The 13743-nt window shown below is 41.1% G+C and overlaps 1 pseudogene; it reads right to left on the reverse strand.

Moving 5' to 3' along the window:
- Positions 1 to 825: 825 nt before the first annotated feature.
- LOC132368072 (elongation factor 2-like) lies at positions 826 to 4199 on the reverse strand (annotated as a pseudogene).
- Between the last annotated feature and the right edge of the window lie 9544 nt (positions 4200 to 13743).

The raw sequence follows: 13743 nt of genomic DNA on the forward strand, positions 1-13743 counted from the left end.
CTTCAGCCTCATCTGCTGCTTTTTTCCTGCAAATTTTATTCTCCCCAATTTGGAACGCCGCACAGTTCTTCAAACCCACCATGATCTCTTAGGCATCTATACATGCATATGATCTCCTCTTCCTGAAATGTCTCTTTTTCTCTTTGCTGGAAAATGTATTTATCCAGGTTTTTGCTCATTACAGCACAGAGTATGTATTCAGGAAATGTTTATGGAATGAAGGAATGAATGACTCCATCCCCACAGAGTTAATCACTCCCTTCTCTGTGCTATCTTAGAACCTTCTGTACATGTCAGTAGTTTCACTTATCATGCCATGTTCCTTATTTACTTATTTCTCAACCATAGACAGATATTTTTTTTTGTCACCACCATATCGAATTTTATTCCAACGACACTAATACAGCTGAAGATGCTCATGGTGACATGGCACAAGATTTCCTGCCTTCTAGTTTCTGTCCAAAGAGAATGTCTACCCACTTGTTCCTTCCCCCCTTTCTGGGAGAAAATCCACAAGAGGCCACTTACCCAAATAAACCTCTTCATGTGTTTATTTTAAATTTTTTGGGGGGACATTTGCGTTCCCCTCTGAAGAAATGAAAAAAAAAGTGTTGGGTGTCCCCTCCCCTCCCCCACCTCCACCTGCCAAATAAGTACGTGCTGCGAAGGCATTTCTGTTTCTCCGAAACCTTTAAATAGATAATGAAAAGAAACGTCATCAAACGTCCTCCGTGAGCGATGGCACCAAGTGGGCCCCAGAAGGCAGGCAGGCGGAGCATCTCGGGTCTGGACAGTCTCGCGAGGCGTCGTGAGGAGAACGAGAGGCTAGAGGTTGTGTGGGTCGCCGGCTGGACGCGGGCGCTGCGCAGAGACGTGCCCCGGCGGAGGCGCTGTGCAATATGCCGCTTCCAATCTGTCCTGGAAGTTGTCTGGGGCTGGGATGCCTTCCTTCAGGACTATGTGCTTCCGCGTGTCCCCCACAGCCTGGCTGGGGCGGCTGGTGTGGTCGAAGGGGTCTGCGAGCAGGGTCTGGAGGTGCCAGGAAGGGGAAGGCCTGGCCGCTCGTGTGAGCCCTCAAGTCGGCCGTGAAGCCAAAGGACTTGTCGAAGGGCCTTCACGACAAGCAAGGGGGTGCCGGCCACCTGGGGCTCCTCTAAGACGTGGCCCCGCTTCCTGTGCAGGACCCCCTCGATGCCACCAAGCCCTGTTGCGGCCATCGGATCTCCACAGGTGGAGGGGCTCCACGGGCCGGGGCAGGAGGTCAGCGCGGCGTAGAGGCAGCGCCGGGCGTGGGGAAGCTCCGAATGGATCCACGTGCAGCGTGAAGTAGCGAATGTCGAATGTCGAAGCGCCCCCTGAAGGCCAGCCGCCACGCTGTCCCCATCTCGTTGAGGTACTGCGCGCCCTTGGTGATGTCGGGGAGGTGATGGGGCGGGTGCTTGAGGGCCCAAAGCACCGCAGGCTTCGGACCTCGGTCACGTCTCACTCATGTTTCTTGGCCAGTTTGAGGCCTGTTACTTGAGCTCCTGGCGGGCGGACACCTCTGGTCGGTGTCCTTGGCCAAGGAGTCGAGGAAGGGCCGTGCTTTCGTGTACAGCCGATCGTGCTCATTGGGGGCCTCAGACAGGCACCGCAAGTTAGACTCCTCGCTGACGGTCTCGCGATACTGCACGACCGGCTAGGATTTCTTGGTGGGAATGCAGGTGTGGTCCTTCTCCCGGTCCTTCAGGCAGACCCACAGGTGCTGCTCACCACCCCGCTGATAATGTGCTCCCCCGATTCCTCAGTGGTGCGTTGTAGCACGCGGACCGGCTTGGCCGGCCTCTTCGGCCCCTCCACTGGCTTGGGCAGGTCAGCCAGTTGTTGGCCTCCGTTGTGACCCCAACAGTCGGGCTCATGCTGAACTTCATCACCCGCATGTTGTGAGCGTGCTCAAAGATGGTGATGGTGCCTGTCTTCACCAGGAACTGGCCCATGCCCAACAGGCCAACAGTGTTCCTCCAAGGCACGTCCTCGATGGACTTTACATAATGCTAGACAGATTCTTGGTGGCCGACACTTGATGGCACTTCTGGTGTCTCAGCTGGTGCCCAGCCTTGTTGAAAAAATACACAGCCTGGAACATAGTCAGCGGAAGTTTTCCCAGTGGTGAGGATGCTCAGTGGTCTAAGGAAGAAAAGTTAAAGAAATCCTGGGCTTGAAAAAGACCTGAGTAGGGCATGGGGATTGAATGACACTTGCAAAGGGCTGTCACCTCACAGGGAGGAGGGATAATGTCTTTGTGGCCTTGTGGTCTAGACCTAGACTGGTGGTTGGTGGCTAAAAGGAAATAATTTTCAGTTCAGAATAAAAATGAATTTTCTAATTGTTAGAGTAGTCCAAAGGTGAAATATTTAGAAAGAGAGTTTACTGTCTTTAAATGTAGATAAATAAAGTGATCCTTGTAGACAGTGTTGAGGGGATGACTCACAGATCAGATGAGGACTGAATTTAAGGACTTTTTGGCTTTTCCCAATATGGCATCCTTTGGTTCACTGAACTTGAGTTGCTTTAGTAAAAACACTAGTCATTTACTCATTGTAGCACAGCGAGGGAATCCTCCTTTATTTTGTGTAATGGAAAGAGCATGGTTTGTAGAAATAGACCTGGGTTTGAATCCCTCATCTGTCATTTTTCTGGTACACCTTTTGAGAGAACACAAGTAAGTTTCCAAGCCTCAATTTCGTCGTTTTAAAAGTGAGGGTGCTACAATATTTACCATCTAAGATTGTTGTGAATGTGAAGCACGTGACAGAGTACCTGACAGACAGTATGCTCTAGGAATATTTGTCATTAATATTAATGGTATTGTTGTGATTACTCTTATTAGACATCTTGAAATTTTGATTGATTAATTCTATTTCTAAGACTCTATCTCAAAACATATTCATGGCCACACACAAAGATTTAGTCAGAAAAATGTTTATTACAGCCCAATAATACGTATTTATATAAGTAATTTATTATTATAATGGAATAACACTCTAATACTGTTTGGTGACCAAATTTTTTCTGAGTGTGGAGATTATGGGGAGAGTTTATTTTTAGTATCTCTCTCTTTTCTCCCCCCTTAATTTTCTACTGTGTATATATGTTTTTATAATAAAGAGATTAATCATAATAAAGAATTAAGGAAGGAGTCAATTCCTCATGCCTAGGGGTCGTTGGTCCCTGAGTGGGGAACCAGGAAAGATACCAGCATCAGATGGGAATAGAGGTGGATAATCTTAAGGTTTCTCTGTATCCTGAAGTATTTTATGCAGTCAATGAGTGGTACAGATGCTAAATGCTATAGGAGATAAAAAGCTTGTGGGGCTCTCTGGACAGGCTTGGACTTTTGGAAATCCCTGAAATTTTTATTTGCAGAGGGAAGCTGAGGAGAAACTGAGTATGGGAAATGCAAGAGGTTGCAGAAACAGTCCTGCTATCAAACTGCAACAGATGGTACTCTAGCTGCTATTAGTTCACCGGGACAATAAACTGTCCCTGATGTGTGTCAGGAGATTTTCCTTTATTTAGAAATTTGAAACACACTTTAAAATCTCTCATTCTCTGGTCATTTTACAAGCATTTTCTAAGAGGCTGAGCCGTCTGCCCTTGGTTTCTGGCCCTCTGCAGGGCAACATCATGAAATTGGAGCAGCTGAATTTTGACAGGTGACTTGAAATTGTGACAGTGACAGTTATAACCCAGCACTGTGCAACAACATCTCAACTGAGGCTCATGTTCCCAATTTGGATATCAAGGAATAGAAAGTCTTTTATCTGATATGCTTTAGATACCAGGGTTGTGTCAGGGGGTGGGGGCAGGACACAGAAGTCTGTAGATATTAACCAGCTGATGTTAGAAATTTCTCAAAAAGAAAGGCAGTTCATTACCTAGCTTTTGGATGTACAGGAAGCTGATAGATGGAGAGTTAGGTCCTGAAGTAAAGCAATGAGTGGCATCTTGCTGTCCAGGGAAGAAAGAAGAAAGTGGCTGTTTTTTTGTTTTGTTTTGTTTTGTTTTCTGTGTTTTTTTTTAAGACCAGGAAAACAAGAAAGAACAAAAGAGAGAGAGAGAGGGGAATGAATTTCAGTGCCATTGGCCATGGGTAATAGTCCTTATTAAAGAACAAAAAGCTTAGACTGACAACTTAGAAGATTAACTTTTACCTTCATGTGGAGTCTCTAGAAAGTTCTTTTCCAGTGAGGGTGAGTCCTGACTAAATGAAGAGTATTGCCTAAAAAGCTGCTCCTTTCTTTTTTTTTTTTTTGGCAGCGTTGCTGTTATTTCAAAAGAGGCCCCCATAACTGAAACCCAAAGGTCATCAAGGTCCAGCAACCTGGGTTCATTGCAAGTGTGGGTCCCACAAAGTAGGTGGGAGGAAAACTTGTAAACACCATTGACACAGTCTCTGAACAGAGTGCTGGGAAGTTAACCCCAAAAGACCACAGCTTCTTCAGTACTAAGTGGGGAACAGATGGGACTAGCTTGATGCCCTATAAGTGAAATGACTGATGGGCAGCCAAGAACGCAGAAATTCCTCCAGAGGATCATTGTAAAATATAAGTAGAGTCTGGCTGTTCACTGGGAAAATGGGGGTAGTTCATTGGATATTTAGGGGAGTAAGTTTTGAAGGAAAGGAATCTAGGGGTATTTAGGGATTCACGGTCTCTCTAGGACCACCCAGCTAACACAGGATAAGGAGGGGGCCCGTTTCTACAACTGGAGAGCCATTTACCATTCAGTACTTCCCTTTTCATTGAAATTTAAGCCTCTGAATACAACAATTTTGTGGTCAGTCAATATGAAGAAAGGATAGATTATCCAGGATATTTACTTTTGGAGAAGTAGATGCTCAAATGGAGAAGATCAAGGCATGGTGTTACCTAAGAAGGGTTATAAGGGACCTTTGAAGGCCCCTTTTGGATCCATAAATCTAGAATTCAGTTCCTTTCAACCATCTTAATGGATTTTTAATGCAGTCGGAGAACTGGAATTCAGAAATGTTAAAATATAGCCAGGTCTCAGCTTGTGTGGAAACTGCTTTTGGAAAACATGCAGTACTCAACCTGTTAGTAATTAAAATTAATTACTGAATAGCTTCTGTCATAGGTGAGGGTTCTATATCACCTTAAAAATAACATAATAAATAGCTCATGGCAAACCTAGATTGGTTTGCTCATCCAGGAGTCAGGAATAATTTAAGTCAATAATGTGGGAATAGTAGACCTAAAAGGAAAATTAAAATTTCAAATAACAACTCCAAATGTTATTAAACAAAACGTGAATAAAAATGCAGTCTGTTTGGAGTTTAGTTTTTCTTGCAAGCTCATTAAGCTTATTTCTTAAGCTTGTTCTTCAGAATGCTAATTCCAAGAACCTAATGCAATGAAATCTCAGGCCTCAGGCCAAGGAGAGGCTTACTTCCACTCTTTTTAGTTCTTACTTCCTCACTTGAAGCCTGGCAGCCTCAGGACATGCCATCATTTACTTTCAGAGAACTCAGGTTATTTGCACTGTTTAGGTTTTGCTGTCTATTTTCTTGGCTAGGTTTCTACATTTCTCTCTTAGGAAAGAAAACTGATGGAAAGACGGATGAAAGTATGGAATCAGTGAGTCCAGGGAAGGTCAAAGTTTACTACTTGAGATGCTTTTCATTGGGCCAGAAATATTAATTGGGCAGTAGTGACACCACCTGGTCTCCTTGGGAATCTTCACTTAGTCAGTTCATTGAAAAATGGACAAATTTTATGGCCTCTGCGTAAACTGTGTTAGGCACAGTAAAAGCTACATAAGAAATGGGAGGGCCCTGACCTTGAGGGGTTTATTATCTGAGGAAGATTTTATATGCCTTTTCTACCCCATCTCGCCCACCCCTTACTCCAGAAATTCTGATTCAGGAGGTTAGGAGTGGGAGTGGGGTCCTGGCATCTGGATATATTTTTCTGAGGATTCTGATGATCACTCTGGCTTAGGAAGTGATTCAGGGGAAGACTCTGACTGATTGTTTACCTGGAGAGATACTCTAGAAATGAGAGAACCAAAGAACCAAAAGAATTCAGAGTATGTAGATCAGGGCTAGCTGGGGTAATCAGAGAGGCTTCAATGAAGAGGAAATTCTTGTAATCTGTGTGAAAAAGCAGAGCGGATAAAAAAAACACAATATAATAAGGTAGTATGAGCTAGGAGATATTCTGGGATTAGAGGAAGGTATTTTATCCCCTACATATGCTATTAAATAATAACCTAATTCTCCAATTTAATTTCAGTTTCTATTCTGGATTCTTATGGAACACATGAAATGTTCTCTAACCTCTGCTTTTAATATCTAATGTAATCACGTTTCCCCTGATTTTACCAAGTGTGTCAGTCAGAGTATTGTCAAAAAAACAGAAACCACTTCTGTTTCAAAAAGAAGTTTCAAACAGAGGGAATTTAATACAAATCTTGGTCTTATGGGTATTGGAAGGGATTTAAGAAAAAAAGAAAAAGCAAGGGAGCTTGAGAAGCAAAAAAGATAAAGAGTGATACCCAGAGATTAGTATTTGTAGGAAGCAGCTATAAACTCTAGGACTGGATCCCAAGATCAGACTTCTAGGGGTTCCACCTAGCCAATGCTAGGGCTGTGGAGGATGGTCTCCCTGGCCACAGCTGGGACCACCAAAGAATAGCAGTTACAGCAGAAGCTTGGATCACTGACGGGATGCAACTACTTCCAGAAACACCAGCCGAAGCAAAAGAGTATGAGAAAGAAGTAATGGTTCTTTCTTTTGCCAGCTAATGAATGAGTCTGGGAAATGTAGTTTGTAGATACCAAGCCCCAGCAATACAGAATAGTTGGAAGAAGGTGGATGTGGAGCTGAGGGGAAACAGGTAGATAACTGGTACATCAGGTAAAATGAATCAAGATGTACTTCCTTCAGGAAGACAAACATGTCCCAGTCAGAGGTTCATGCATGACTGCCAGCATGTATTAGTACTAAAATATGCCAATTCTCGTAACAACCACTTAGCAGCTCAGTCCAAGAAAAGTAGAAAATGAAGCTTATGAAGTTTGGTGAATACTATGTGAATGTGCAACTCTTCCCTTGGCTTTTCTCATTTTAACCTGATTCACCGACCCATCCATCTACCTACCCATTCATCCATCCAGTTAGTGCTTACCATATGCCAGACATTGTGGTGCACACTGGGGATACAAAGATAATGTCATACAGGCCTCCTTAACTAGCTTCCAAGCCAGGCAGGCAGTGGACAGATTTGATAGTCACAGAAAATGCTTCAAGAAATAACCATATTATTTACTCCTTATGCTTTTCAAAGTAGTTTCTCATCTCCTATTCTAAAATTCTTGTAGGATATTTTTAAAAGATAATTTCACATTGAACATATTTTAATTTATTTCTTGCCAAAAACTTTCCATGAACATTGTATATCATTTTCTTATAAATATAAGGACACTCACATTTTTACTATTTTTCACTCACCTGCCTCTTACTCTCCTTTTTGATGAATAGGCTTTTTCCTCTGACCAGTGACCTTACTGAATCTCTTCCTTCTTTGTAGGCCTCAACAGTGGTACCATGCAAAAGATTGCCACTGTTTATCCTGTGGCCATTTCTGTCCCTCTTCCCATGTTTTTCTTCCAATTTTATATGGCCTCTTAGACTCTTCGATTTGTCCTTTTCCTCCGTTATCTTCGCCAGCTGGCTTTTGTAGATCAACTTTAAAGACTTTTTGAGAGATCAGACATTGCTATGAATCCTTCTCTCCTTGCCCTGCTCTCAGGAGGGTCTTGTCTGTCCTGTCCCAGAATTTATATTGAAACAAGTGTACTTTCTGCTTTCTACCATTTTCTTTTTAACTCATTGCCTTTAAAAATCTTAACTATATATTTATAGTGACCAGTGTTTCCCAAAGTGTTCAGAATGGACCACCTGCCTCTGAATCACCCAGGGAGCTTATTAAATATCCAAATTCCCTGGCCAACTCCAGTCCTACTGACTTATAATCAGTGGTGTGTGGTCCAGAAATTTGCATATTTAACAAGTTCCCTAGACGATTCTAATCACGTGAAAGTGTGAGATGCACTGATAGAGATCTTTGTCTTCAAGCTCTGAAGCTCTGAAATTCTCCCCTCCTTTGGTGCTTTTGAAAACACTGGTGTCTTTAACAGAATACTTTCTTATCATCAGACTTCCCTGATGGGCAATAATGATTTGAAGTTTGCCCCCTTATTTCTGAAGTCATTTCACTTTGAATCAGTTATAATTTCTTCTCATAGTAGCATATAGCCAAGATGTCTTCTAGGTTTGAAACCTTGTCCCAAAATACTCCTGTGGAGTAGAGCAATATTGATGTCAGACTACAGTTGGTGAATATGAGGCTCAGAAGGAGTACCGGACTAGTGGAAGGTCACATAGCCAGATCATTGCAGAGCTGAGATCGAAGCCTAGGCCGCCTGGGACACTTTCCCTGTCATCCCCCAGTTAAGACCTCCTCTTTTTGGATTGGTATCTGTATTAAAAGATAAAACCCACACACACACAAACACACATTTCCATCCTTTGCAACGTACCATGAAATGTATTGAATACTGGCCTTTTTTGGTACCTACCTTTCACAAAAGTAAAGTGGCATCTTTTCCCCAACAGCAAAAAGATGCTTGACAATGCCTCTGTCATCACTAGTGTCACTGTGAATTTACACAGTGATGTTGATTGTAAATGGGGAGGGATGGTGCACACTGAAGTGAAGCAAACAGTTGTGATCATTTCAAGCTTCACTGAAATAGCAGAAGAAAAGTCGGCTGCCACCATCAAATGGAGATGAAGCAACTCGAGGTTTAGCTCCCAGATCTTGAAATCTAATCAACTCAAAACAACTTATAAGCATTTACATGTTTACTCTCCCACCTCTAGATAATTTGCACTAAAAGAAGGGACTGATATTATCAGTCTTCCAAAATGGCTGATAATTCCAAAGTCATTTAGATTTGACTTTGCAACTTTTTTTTTTATGTTTAGTATTTGAATTTGGGCTTAATGTATTCTGAAAAATTATAACATTTTAAATAACAACAACACAGTAGTGAGAACCAGGTAATAATATCTGCCTTTCTTATTCTGCCTCTTGATTTAACACTTCTCCTCTATATGGTCCATAGTAGGAATGCTGGTGATCTCCTACTGCACCAACCAAAACTGAATCTCTGTTTCCGACTCTCTCTGTCTCTGCCTCTGTTTTTTTTCTCTCTGTCTGTCTCTTTCTCACATATATAATTATTATATCTATTTCAAAGGACTGATTTAGGGTTGCTAGATGAAATACAAGGTGCCAAGTTAAATTTTTATTTCAGGTAAACAACATAAATTTTTCGTACAAGTACATTCCAATATCTCAGATAAACAATGAATAATTTTTAGTATGAGTATGTGCAAATATTTCAGATAAACAATGGAATAATTGCATTTTGGACATACTAAAAATTGTTTATTTGAAATTAAAATTTAACTGGCATTGTGTATTTTTATTTCCTAAACTTTGCAGTTTGAAGTGGAAATTAGATGAGATAATGTGTGTACAGTATCTGGCTCATAGTAAATGTTCATTAAAATTATTTTCATAATTGAGCTTCTATAGACCTTAACAAATAATAATAATTAGCATTTGTATATTACTTTACTATTTCCAAAGCCGCCTAATATTCATGACTCTTCTGATCCTCTTAGTGACTCTGTGGTATCCCCATCTACCTCATGAAGAAATTAAGCCTCATAAACATGTTTTACTGACTGTACAGTAATCCACAGTATGCTGTACAATCTTTTATTTCATAGACGTATTTTTGAATATTGGCCTCATTTCTAATCACTGCTACTATAAATATTATTGAAATGAACATATAAGAGCATAATTTTTTTATAAGTACTTTATGAGCTCCTTAGGTCAGAGACCATGACTATTTTGTTTTCCATTGCCCAACCAAAGATACTGTTCAATACATATTTCCTAAATGAATGCAATTTCCAGATTTACTGCTAGACTCTTCTAATGAAAATAACAACATTAATATTAATACTATTTCATGATGTACCAGGCGTATTCTAGATTGCTTTCATTTACTGATAATAATCTTCACAGTACTTTGTGAAATAGGTAGCATTATTACCTGACTTTATGGATGTGGAATCTGAGGCACGAAGAGATTAGGCAATTTCCTGCCCAATTGTTTGGCTAGTAAGCAGTGGAGCTGGGAGACAATTTCAGGTGACCTGGCTCAGAGCCTGCATTCTTATCCGTTTCACTCTTCAGCCTCCAGCAATGGAATTAATGGCTCAAAGAACATGCATATTTGTAAGCATCTTAATGCACATTGCCAAATTGCTTTTCAGAAACATTGCACCTATATATTCTTCTACCAGGAATTCATGAGTGTCTCAACACAGCTTTTCTAGCATTGTTCTCATTAAAACTTCTTTTCACATCAGTTAGGTGAAAAATAGTATCTAATAGTTACTACATTGTATTTATTTGATTACAAAAGGTTGAACTTTCTTTTTCATATAGTTAAAAAATATATTTCTTCTCTTACAACGTGTCTATTTATATCCATACCCTTTGGCATATTAGGACTAAACAAGCCAGTCACGTGAGTCTTATTGTCATATGTTGCAAAGGATTTACGAAAATCAAGTTTGCTTGTCTTTCAGTTTTGCCTTTGGACCTTTGGCTTATGAAGTTTAATTATAAAGAGAGAGAAATATGTCAGTCTTTTCTTTTGTGGTTTCTTTTGTTACTCTTGTGCTTTGAGAGCATATAGGTCCAACATTTTAAACTGGACATTGTAATCCATTGCTTTTTCAAAGTCTTTACCTAGAAAAACTTCAGCCTTTGAAAGCTCTCCTTGTTATCCTAATTTTTTAGATACTTGACACCTAAAAAGGTGGATTAATTCGTCTTTCTTAACCTTTCCCTACTCACCCCTTTTCCTCCTAACAACTTCTTCTGAGAGAAAAGCTTTGCCCCTCCTTCAGGGAATTCTTTCCTCCACTAGGATCATGTCTGAAAATATTTAAGGAGCAAGGCTAAACTATTTCTTTAAAAAAATCCGCATTGCTAATCCAGCTGTTTTGAACAATAATAAGGCTTTATATTCTGTCTGGTGTTTTAGCATATTTCAGCACCCTTTCTATATGTTATGTGACCTCAGCATCCCTGTGAAGCCCATAGCACAGGTACTTTTTCCCTTTTCCAGGTGAAGAATCAGAGACTGAGAAGTTCAGTGACCCAAGGTCACTGAAACTCGTGTAGCTAGGACTGGAGTCTGGTTATTTTAACTCCTGCTCTTGTGATCGTTTCACTACTCCAAAGTTTCTTATAAATGACTTACTGTCACAACAAGAGACCTAAATACTCACATAGTCATTTTTCCTCTCTCAAGTGTTTTAAGGTTCTGATACTTTCCCACTCATGACAGAATGTTATCGGTTGGGGACAGTGAATTCTCTGAGCATTTGCTTTACGTGCACACATTTTTAAAAAATCAACAAACACTGATGTTTATATTCTATTACTGTAGAAGCAAATATTCCCTTAAAGAGGGGCTTGCAGTCATACTTAGCTGGTATTTCTCATAACTTCACACACTAGAAAGCCATGTGTCTTCTGATTATCTTCTGTGTCAGCCACAAGATGGTACCCTTGCACATGGGAAAATGTTCAAGATGTAAAGTGAAAAAAATGGATTTCAAAACAGTATATTCAATTGTGTGCACAGGTGTGTGCATGTGTGTATATGTGTGTGGAATTGGATGCACAATAAATGGCTAACAGTGGTTCTCTCTGAAAAATGTAGCTATTTATTTTTTGACCTTTGAGTATAATCTACATTTTCTGTAGTAAGCCTGCTTTGTGTATGTGATCACTCATCCAGGACATGGGAAGGCTCTGCTGTCAACAGAGATTTCATTCCTATCCTTATGGTGGGGGAGATGTCATGCCTGAGTTGACAGCCTCATCAGAATCACACAGAGCTGGGAGTGGGCATAGTTTCCCAAGAAAGGGATGCCAGGGAGACAGATGCCACGTGTGGGCCTAGCTGTCTTGAGGGCCTCGGGCTGGGCCTGTACGAAATGTTCTTTTAGGGATTGGTCAGTAATTGGCTGAAAGTCCTGTCTGGGTTAACCCCAATATTGGTTCTTCTAAAATATGCTATGAGGTGGAAATTTCAGGATAGCTAAAGTTGACCAACAGCACCTTCTATCTTTTTGTTTTGGAGGGGTGAGCAGAGTAGGAAGTAGGGCATAGAGGTTTTTGCCTACAACAGCCATTGATTCAGAGAAGGCAGTTGTTCTAACTCATTTTCTAACTGTTCTTGGAGCAGAAATACTTGGCAGTGATGGCAAATAATCAGAAAGCAATATCACTGAGGCAGTTTCAATAGGGAAATCTTTTTCTGTACTTCAGTAGGAAAATTAAATAGCAGAGGTATGCATTTGGACAAAGATTTCTTGTATTACTTGAGAGCCTCATACTACCTGTTCCATTCATTGTAAGATATGAAATGTAACTGTCAAAAAGGTACACACATATGGTATAAATTGTTCAATAGTCACAGTCTGAAAATTTCGTGTTTTTCCCCCAGATAAGGAAAAATAATTAATTTCACCCTGAGTGTTGAGAAGTCTTTTTAGACCCCGGAAAGAATTTGGCCAGGGGTTTTGCATAACATTTATGTAATTCAAATTGATTCTTGGTATAAATTGAGTTGGGTCTCAGAAACATATGCAGCTTCAACAGTTTGTCATCCTAGGGCAATGGTTCCCAAATGCTGGTTTGTGTATCAGTTATATGAGAATCACGTGGAAGAGATTTAAAAATCCCCCACACCACTCCCAAATTCTGATTCAGTAGGTCTTCAGTGGATCCTGAGAACCCCCAACCTTCCCCAGGTAACTCTGATGCAGTTGGGTGGGAAACCATTGATCCAGACCACAGGACGTGGAAGCTAACAGCTCCTCTTCCACATTTAATGCAGTGGGTGATCAGTGATGTCTGAGAAAGGTGTTCTGCATTCCCCAGGTCCCATCATGGCGCCAGAAAAAGTCCAGTTTTATGTAAGAAAGCAACGTTTCAGAACTCATAAATCACAGAACCCAATGTTTCCATGTGCTTGGGACCTAGGGAACACAGAAATCACCTTCCTGGGGGCAGTGCCTGGTTTTGAAATGTGGCATTTAATAATCCAACTTGTGTTTTTCTTTCTGGTGTATTTTTGCCTTCTGCAAACATTTACGCAGTGCTACTAGTACTAGTTAGTGCATGAGGCATTGAGGTGGATAGAAATATCAGCCATCATCCCTGGCTCAGAGAACTCATTGACCATCAGAGGCTGGGGAAGGACTGTGGAGTCCTACCATCACTACATGGAGTGACATCTGCCACGGTGGTGGCAGGTGGGAAGAATATGGGTGAAATAAGGACAGTAGCACAAGATTCCTTCAAGGGTTAGATGAACTATTATAACTTTAGCATCTTCCCAATTCTTTTTTGTTTTAAGATTTACTTATTATTTATTTATTTAATTTATTTTTGGCTGCGTCAGGTCTTAGTTGCGGCACACGGGATCTTTGCTGAGGCATGCGGGATCTTTTATTGTGGCACGCGGGCTTCTCTCTAGTTGTGGCGTGTAGGTTTTCTCTTCTCTAGTTAAGGCGC

This window comes from Balaenoptera ricei, chromosome 6 (assembly GCF_028023285.1).
Source record: "Balaenoptera ricei isolate mBalRic1 chromosome 6, mBalRic1.hap2, whole genome shotgun sequence".
NCBI classification, from domain to species: Eukaryota; Metazoa; Chordata; class Mammalia; order Artiodactyla; family Balaenopteridae; genus Balaenoptera; species Balaenoptera ricei.